This window comes from Olea europaea, unplaced genomic scaffold, assembly GCF_002742605.1.
Source record: "Olea europaea var. sylvestris unplaced genomic scaffold, O_europaea_v1 scaffold3585, whole genome shotgun sequence".
Classification (NCBI taxonomy): domain Eukaryota; kingdom Viridiplantae; phylum Streptophyta; class Magnoliopsida; order Lamiales; family Oleaceae; genus Olea; species Olea europaea.
In genome coordinates, this window is record NW_019255047.1 from 10,377 (window position 1) to 19,890 (window position 9,514).

The following is a 9,514-nucleotide window of genomic DNA, read 5'->3' on the forward strand; positions in this document are numbered from 1 at the left end:
GTTCCATTTTGTCATATATATAGTTTTTCATTCCAGTTTATAATGAGATTGTCCATGCCCATATTTTTATAACACCTTTGACAACAAAAAATGTAAACAGAATCCAAAAACATAGATAAGATGATAACTATTGAAGAAATATTCAATCATCTCCTCATTGCTTTTCAAGAACCAAAATGAAGACTACATTACACTAAAAGAAATTGTGAGCAATAATTTAAACTTCGACATTTGGTTCAGGTTCAGGTGTGACTTTTGCCAGTCGTAGACGTTCTCGACGCACCCGACAAATATATGCAAATGCTGTAACCAAATTAATAATGCCACCACCTATTATTAAAATTCCAAGAACAACCTGAACGTGTACAGGACGACCTTTTGATAAAATAACTTCTATAATGAAATAAAAAATACCAAAACAGACAATGAGAATCATACACGAACAAAGTGGTACTAACATCAATTCCTCCTCCGTTGACATTGCAATGCTTTGGCCGAATGTTGTACTTCCAATCGCGTGTAGGTTTATGAAGTATTTCCTGATGAATTCCAAAATATGTAGACTCCTATTGGGTATCGATAAGGTAGAGTTTGTGTAGTCTAGAGACGGATCAGGCACTTATTATTTCTTAAAAAATATATATAAAAGACGATTGGGCCCAGTAGTCCATGCAGATGGGATGAGTTGGGTCTTGCATTAATTTGTCTACATGGACTGGGCAACACAAACTTTACATAAAAAAAAGAAAAAAAAAAGGAAAAGAAAAGAGGGAGAGCAAATTAGTTGAAACCTTATACTTCCCATTTCAATAATAAGATGATAAAATTAGTGATCAAGAAATAAATCATAATCAATTGATTTGATAATTTGTGACAGATAAATAAATTGTGACCTATAAAATTTGTGATTTGTGACTATAACATTTTACGATTGTAAAATTATGTATTTTTCCCTAAAAAATAAAAGTATGGATTGATTATGGTGTATAGACACTCACATTTAGGAATGACAATGAAAGGAGAGATCCTTATGATATAGTTCTGAAGGATGAACTAGATATGAACAGTTCTAGTAAGATTTCATCCTTTAACAATTTTATTTATTTTTATTTTTATTTATTTATTTCGTCTATCCAACCATAAACTATTTGGGATTTGTTGAATGTCGGACAAAAATGGGGTGGGCGGCAGGAGTAGAATATTATATTTATGGTTGTATTTATTTAATTATACTTTTTATTATTTGTTTTATTTTTAAAAATAAAATTTGAATTATCAAAACAAGAAAGTAAAATAGAATAAAGATTCTCTACAACAACTTCGTTATCTTCATATTGACTTGGTTAAAGATTCTTCACGTTGCGAATAAAATCATCGTTAAAATTAATTAAAACAAAAAAAGACTAAGCACGAAAGCTACACATGAAATACTGCCTTGGTCCATTGATGTTCACAATCTTAAAGCTTTCAGCAATTATTTGGTTGGTGAATTCTCAAGTTATTTCGAAGTGATTTCTTGTAAGATAATCTCCGAGGGTTCAATTTTCATTTAAATAAATGTAAAGTAGTCGTCAATCTCTCATAAGCTAAAACTCCTATTTTAGTCTGCGTTATTAAAATCGGTCAGGACTGGCCAATTTGATCGGTAAAATTGGGAACCAGACTAAAAAATGGACCAATCACATCTAGTTAATCAACAATAGTAAAAAATCGTACAAAACTCGTTGAATCGACTAGTTTAACCATAAATCGGTGAACTGGTGGCAATTTTATTTTATCAATTTTAATTTAAAACTTTTTAAACTTCAATAATGGGCTCATGCACTATAACCAAAGGCTCATAGAGGAATCTAGGATGGAATGCTTCTTTTATAGATGCACTTCTCAATACTTCATATTTATTCTCAAGCAGAATGATAGAGATTTCATTTAACTTGCGTTGATCTAACCCAGAGAAAAATCTATGTCAAGATAACCTCATCGTTTAGTTCATTTTTCAGTTGAAGAAGAAGAAGCTTGTCACTCAGTTCAATTAGCATTGAAAAACTTCTAAGAAAAAGCAAAGCAAAATTCTCCTTTCACACTAGTAACCAATATACAATTAAAGATATTTTAGAAGTCTCCTTCGTTGCACTTCCTTTTAAAATTTAACTATGAAAATTTCTCTGCCCTAAAAGAATAAAGTCCTCTGGGTAGCGATTTTCAGAAAATGAGTTTTTCTTTAATAGAAGGCCCTCAAGTGCCCGAGATAATATAAAGATTTAACCAAGTGAGAATGTGTCATTTGAATAAAATAACGCTCCCATATAATTCTTGTTATGCTATCGAATAACAAACCCTTCCAGTTTCTATTTCCGACAAGGAAATTTATGCTCTTGCATCGACTAAACTCACCATGTCTGCAATTGTTCTTTGTAGAGGAAGTTCCAAGTAGCATATAGTAATAACAGTAATTAGTAAATGAAGTTGGCCCTCCAAGTAGAAATTACATTGAAATTAGGCTAGCTATTGGTGTTGACAATACATAAACAACATAAAATGCACCAATGCCCTGAAGATGCATCAGCTAAAATGCAAAATTATGATATTGCATAAGATTCTTACTCAAATTCACAAGTTCAAAACCTCTCAACTATCCAAAGAAACTTGAAAGAAATCCTGAGAAATTAGCAATAAGATGGGGACACAAAAAGTTCTATTCCCTTGTAATATGTACCTAGAGGCAAAAAACTATAAGCAAACTATTTACTTAAAGGGATCTTCTAGATCACATGTCCGGCACAGAAAAGGATGACAGAAACGTCAAGCAAATCAACAATTCTCTCTTAGTTTTGGCATTAACGGAATTATTTTCTTTGATACTTGCTCCTTTATCCAGATTGACAAAGCGTTGAGATCATCTGTCGAGCATCTGCCATAGCCAATCTGGATATTCAAAAGCAGGCAAGATCAAAGGATCCAGCCCGTCCTTGGGGATATTGCCACACACTGTTAAGGAAGGAGAAGAATGAATATTTCATTGAATCACAAGATACACATTTATACAATTATTTTCCTATAATTGTGCTGATCTATTCTAAGTAATTAAAGAATAATAGGAATCTAAAATTTGTAATTATCATACAGTCAGTATACCACATATTTCTCCCATAATGTTGGAATATTATTGACTTTCCTAATACTCCCCCTCAAGTTGGAGAGTGAATATCAAGAACTCCCAACTTGCGTATCATTGTTAAGAAGGCTTCCTTTCCCAATGGCTTGGTAAAAACATCTGTAAGTTGATTAGCTGAAGAAACATATTTGGTTACAACCGAACCATCTTGTATTTTGTCACGAATAAAATGGCAATCAATCTCTATATGTCTGGTTCTTTCATGAAAAAGGGGATTGGCCGCTATTTGCAAGGCTGCCTTATTGTCGCAATATAATAATGCTGGCTTCTGATGTAATATTCGCAAGTCTTTCAGCAGTGAACGTAGCCAAGATAATTCACAACACGCACCTGTCATGGCTCTATATTCGGCTTCAGCTGAGGGCAGAGATACATTTTTTTTGTCTTTTTGTTTGCTAGGAAATAAGAGAAGATCCCAAAAATATACAATAACCTATGGTGGATTTACGAGAAGTTGGGCAACTTGCCCAATCTGAATCACAGAAGGATTGCAAAGATAAGTCATTCTGAGAAGAAAAGAACAAACCTTGTCCTGGATTATTCTTCAAATAACGCAACACACACATTGCAGCTTCCATATGTGGTTTGCATGGTGCATGCATGAATCTACTCAGTACATGAACCAAATAAGTGATATCCGGTCGGGTAATTGTCAAGTAATTAGGCGTCCAACAATTCACCTATAATGAGAAGGATCTCTAAGCAAATCACCTTCGTCCGAGAGCTTAACATTCTGCTCCATTGGAAAGTTCACAGGTTTAGCTCCAAAAAATCCACCATCTTTTAGAATTTCCAAAGTGTATTTTCTTTGCGAAATGGAAATACCTTTCTTTGAACGAGAGACTTCAATGCCTAGAAAATATTTTAAATCACTTAAATCTTTAATCCGAAATTTATTATGCAGAAACTGCTTAAGAGCAGATATGGCAGTGACATCCTTACCTGTAATGAGTATATCATCAACATATATTAATAATGCTGTAAAGGATTTGCCTTTCCAACATGTGAATAATGAATAATCTGCTTTGGATTGAACAAATCCAGTAGCTTGGATAGATGTAGAGAACTTGGCAAACCATTGACGAGAGGCTTGCTTTAAGCCATACAACGACTTGTTGAGGCGACAAACTAGGTTCTCCTCCTCTCGCTGAAAACCAAGTGGCGGAGACATATAAATTTCTTCATGAAGATCACCATGAAGAAAAGCATTATGGACATCAAGTTGGTGAAGAGACCAATTTTGGGCAGCTACCAAAGCCACTAAACAACAGACAGTAACTATCTTAGCAATGGGAGAAAAAATGTCATGATAATCGATACCTTCAAGTTACGTGTATCCCTTTGCAACTAAATGAGCTTTGTAACACTCAAGAGTACCATCAGAGTTGTGTTTAATTTTATAAACCCAACGACAATCAATAGGCTTTTTACCAGGTGGAAGAGAAGTAAGAGACCAAGTATTATTGGCTTCTAAGGCAACTAATTCAGATTGCATTGCTTGTTGCCAGTGGGGATGAGAAGCTGGTTCGACATAAGATGTAGGCTCAATATCCTGACTAATAGTAGCGATAAAGTGATGATATTGTGGTGAGTAACGATGATAATAGAGAAAATTGCAAAGAGGATACCGTGTACCTTGTGAAGGACTAGATGACGTAAACGACGATGATTTGGGAGACGCCACTTGATTGCAAACAAAATCACGCAAAGCCGCGGGAGGGGCATGAGGTCTTTGGGAACGACGCAAGGTTGGTGCAAGTGGAGAGCTATTGGGAGTTTGAGGAATAGGGTCCAAAGTTGAGGCTGGTGGTGGTAATGGTGGTGTTAGTTGAACAGGTAAAATGGGGTTTGTAGAGGAATTATCAGAGACAACAATAGGAATGATAGATTCTTGAGTTTGGGAAGTGGATGGAATGGACTCACAAGGAAAAATATTCTCATGAAAGACAATATCACGACTAGTGAACACTTGATGAGTATCAAGATTATAAAGCTTGTAAGCCTTTTGTCCAACAGGATAACCAAGAAAGACACATCTTTTGGCATGAGGAGCGAATTTATGAGGGACATGTACATCAGTAGCATATGCGACGCATTCGAAAACCTTAAGATGAGAGTATGGAACCTTGCCATAAAGGCGTTCGAAAGGAGTTTGATGAGAAAGAATTGATGAGGGCAAACGATTAATGATATGAACAGCAGTGAATACACATTTTGCCCAAAAATGTAAAGTAAGATGGGCTTGAAATCGGAGGGCTCGGCCTGACTCAAGAATATGTCTATGTTTGAGCTCAACAACCCCATTTTGTTGAGGGGTGTAGATGCAAGAATGCTAATAATTGGTGCCTTTTTGTTTAAAAAATTCCCGCATAGAAAAAAATTCTCCTCCATTATCCACTCTAATGTTAGCTATGGAGGCATTGAATTGTGTTTGGACAAAGGAGAAAAAAATTGACAAGTAGATGTTGTGTTTCACTTTTATGGTGCATGAAAAAAACCCATGTAAATCGAGAATAATCGTCTACAGTAGTTAAAAAATACTTAGCACTAGAGAGAGAGGGAATCTTGAAAAGGACCGCAAATATCACAATGGATTAATTCAAAATGCTTGACTGATGAAATTGAACTAGTAGAAAAAGAAAGTCGAGTCTGTTTTGCGAGTGCACAAACTTTACAAGTGTTATTGAACTGGAAGGGAAAATTCAACAATTTTTTTGCCATAAAGTCTAATCTAAAGAAACATAAATGCCCTAATCGACAATGCCATAAATGTGTGGAAGATGTGGCTGGAGAGCACGATGAATTGGTCGTAATAGCGGCCGTAGATTTTAGTTTGTGTTTTGGGTTCTTCGCTCTCATTGAAACCAAGTAATAGAGCCCGTCTCGTTGTTTACCCAAACCAATCGTCGTCTTCGTCATCAAGTCCTGCAAAATACACCAACGAGGAAAGAAGGTTACTGAACAATTGAGATCTCTTGTAATTCGACTCACAGACATTAGATCCACCTTACAAGATAGCACACCAAGCACATTCTTTAAAGAAATAGCTGAATTCAGAGGTAAATTTCCAGTAGATATAATTGGAGCCTGTTTTCCATTTGGCATAACAACGGGTGGTGAAGAAGTATTTCTTTACTGTTTGACAAGTAAGGTTGGAGATGAGGTAATGTGGTCTGTTGCACCACTACCAATGATCAACTGAGATTGTGACAAACCTGAGGAAATATTAGCATCATCTGCCTTAGGAGTGACCGAGTGTGATGTTTCTTTACCGTGTACAATAGATAGTATCTGTTGAATTTGAAAATCAAAGAGCCCATTCGTCATTGATTGAATTTCCTGCATCATTGGACCATTTTTGATGCTGTTAACTGAAGACCGATGGCTGTTGTTGTGCTTAGAATAAGTGTTCCTTTGATTGGTTCTAGTTGGTACATGCCTTGGGTGTCCCGGTGGATATCCATTTAACTTCCAACATTTTTCTCACTCGTGATTGTCTTGATTACAGAAAGAACAATGCAAAGGTTTGCGATTAGATGAGCAAGGCCGAGAAGAACCTTGTTTATGTCGAATAGCTAGAGTTACCGGTTCATCCCTCTGAACAACCATAGCGGAGGTCTCTGTTGTCTCACGTGTAGCACCTAAGTTGCGCTGCTTTTCTTCCTGTATAATGGAAGAGTAAGCTTGGGAAACATTAGGCAACGGATTCATCAAAAGAATTTGTCCTCGAACAGCACTATAAGACTCATTGAGTCCCATGACAAATTGCATCAATCTGCGTCTCTTATTGTCTGCGCCACATGAGCATATAGTGTCATTATAGGAGCCTAGTTCATCCCACAATTTTTTAAGCCTCATGTAGTAGGTTAAAACAGTCATTTGATCTTGAGCAAGACAAGCAATGTCCCTTTCAATCTGAAATATACGAGTGGCATTGCTTTGAGAAAAACGATTTTGGAGATCTTTCCATATTATCATATAGTCAGTATACCACATATTACTTCCATGAATGTTGGTATATTATTGACTTTCCTAACACACACAGCTGTAGTGAAATTGACTTCTTCGCTTAGTGTTGATGTCTTCGGAGAATCCACAGCCCCACCACCTTTAGAACCCTTTTTCACTTTACCTCCCGGATAGTAGTGGTTTTCAATGATCAGAAGAGATTATGCTTATCTTTATCCCAACAGCATGAATAAGAATTATGACAAGGATTACGGATCAATCATGCTCAAAAAAATTTATGCGTGTTACCCGCAAACTAATTAACACACAACCAGTGAACAAGTTGATTCCTCCTACTGAAATGTTCAAAAAAATAAAAGATTTTTTTAGAAAGCTCATTGATAAGCAAAATCATATTTCTAGATGAATGTGCTTTGGTAGATATTTGGACACTTGCGAAACTGCCACATTTTGATAACAGTCAAGCTAATAGTGGAGGTCAGCTTGGTATCCAGATGTTTGGTGCTAGTTTATGGAACTCAACCACACTGTATAACCATGTCTTTACTTTAGTAGCATTAATGTTACTGAGAAAATTGATACTCTTCCACTGCCTTTCCACTGACTAATGTAAACAACCAACAATGACAAGAAAGAAAGCTTTCCCGATAAGAAAGAAAAGGTGATTGTGAAAGTTAGGGTTGGCAACGGCGGGTTCAGGGTGGGCGAGCTCCCCTCCCCACCCCGGCCGTGCCGGGCATTTTCCCGTCTTGTATCACCCCGTTACCCATTCAAGTTGGGCGGAGCAGGCCGTTCACCCGTTTACGTACCCGTTTAATTTTTTTAATAGTTTTTGATAATTCATTTTATTGTCCCAATTTATTCAAGTGAAACAATAATATAGTTATTAAAATTTCTAATTAATTAATTAATTTTTAAAAATTAAATTATTCGAATATATTTGGTAAACTAAGGTTTTTATTGTTATCATATTCCTTAAATAATCTTAATTGCCATATTTTATTAGAATGAAATTTCGTGGAGTTTTTTTTATTTAAAGTATTGAATTCTTTATTAAAAAATAAATAAAAATGGGTGGGATGAGGCCTTTGTTACCCGTACCCGACCTGATGACCCGAATAAGGAGGTAATTCTCGCCCTATTTAAGACGGGGCAGGACCAGGGGAGGCCCCTATTACCCGGACCCGACCCGATTACCGGATTAAGCGGGTAATTCTCGTCTCGATCAAGACAAGGCTTGAGGATATCGAGTTTGACGGGTGTTTTTGTCATACCTAGTGAAAATCAGCCTATAGCCGAACACAGAGAGAGTGTTGCATTGAAAGCAGGGGCGGACCCAGACAGTTTGAATTGTGGGATCAAAAATGAAATTTTTTTCGAACAACGTATCATTAACGAAAATAAGACCATATGTTACGACAACAGGATTTGGGTTTGGACTTTTTGGGTATTGGGTTAGGGAAATTAATTGGGTTGTCTTACTACTTTGATAGAAAATTACGTTTTAAGCAATGGGAAAAAAACAAAAAATAAAAAAAAATCCAAAAAACTGTGAGGTCATTTGACCCCACATGATCACATGTGGGTCCCCAGTGTTTGAAAGGATGGAGGGATGAATTCTTTTATTTGGGATGTGCTTGATGTTTGATATGAAGTTACTAATACTTTTTCATTCCAATCTTGAATTTTTTAGGTTCACATTAAAGACTTACAAAAAAACCCTTGATATGAAGCATAGTTTGAATATGATTTCACTGACATCCTCTTCAACTATTATATATTTGTGATCAATTATCTTCTTTGTTTGCAATTTCTTTTTCATCCTCAAATCGTGCTCTGTTACATTTGAATGTGAAAATTCTGTGAAGATGCCAGTTGAAACTAGAATCAAATGCCCAAGCGTCATAAAATCGAATTTCACTCCTGAAAAATCGCCTAAATTAATTTAATTCTAATTCTACAATTTCTTTTGTTATCTAGTGTATTTTTAATTGACATTCACATATACAAGTATTTATCTGATTCCAGTCACAAGGTCAGGTATATACCTTAAAACCCATGGACCGGTGGTAAAAAAAATTGAACCGGTGGTAAAAAAATTAAATAAATGAAAGAGAATTCTTCTTCTATAAAATTATAACTAGTAAAATTATTTCAGCTCTGGTTCTCTGATTATTGTTCCGATTTTTAATCATTCAGTTTTGTTTATAACTGAGTTAGTTATCAATCTTCCCGATTGAAACGAGATCTCTTGTCGAAGTCCAATTCTTATTGCACTAATTTCTGATAGAATTTTATATACTTCTCAAAAAACGTCTTTTTGGAAAAAATTTTAAAGAACAAAATCTCCAACTTCAAGCAAGTAAAAGG

General features: G+C 35.7%; 1 pseudogene; it reads right to left on the reverse strand.

The window, feature by feature from the left end:
• Positions 1–5,722: 5,722 nt before the first annotated feature.
• On the reverse strand, positions 5,723–7,171 carry LOC111386519 (annotated as a pseudogene).
• Between the last annotated feature and the right edge of the window lie 2,343 nt (positions 7,172–9,514).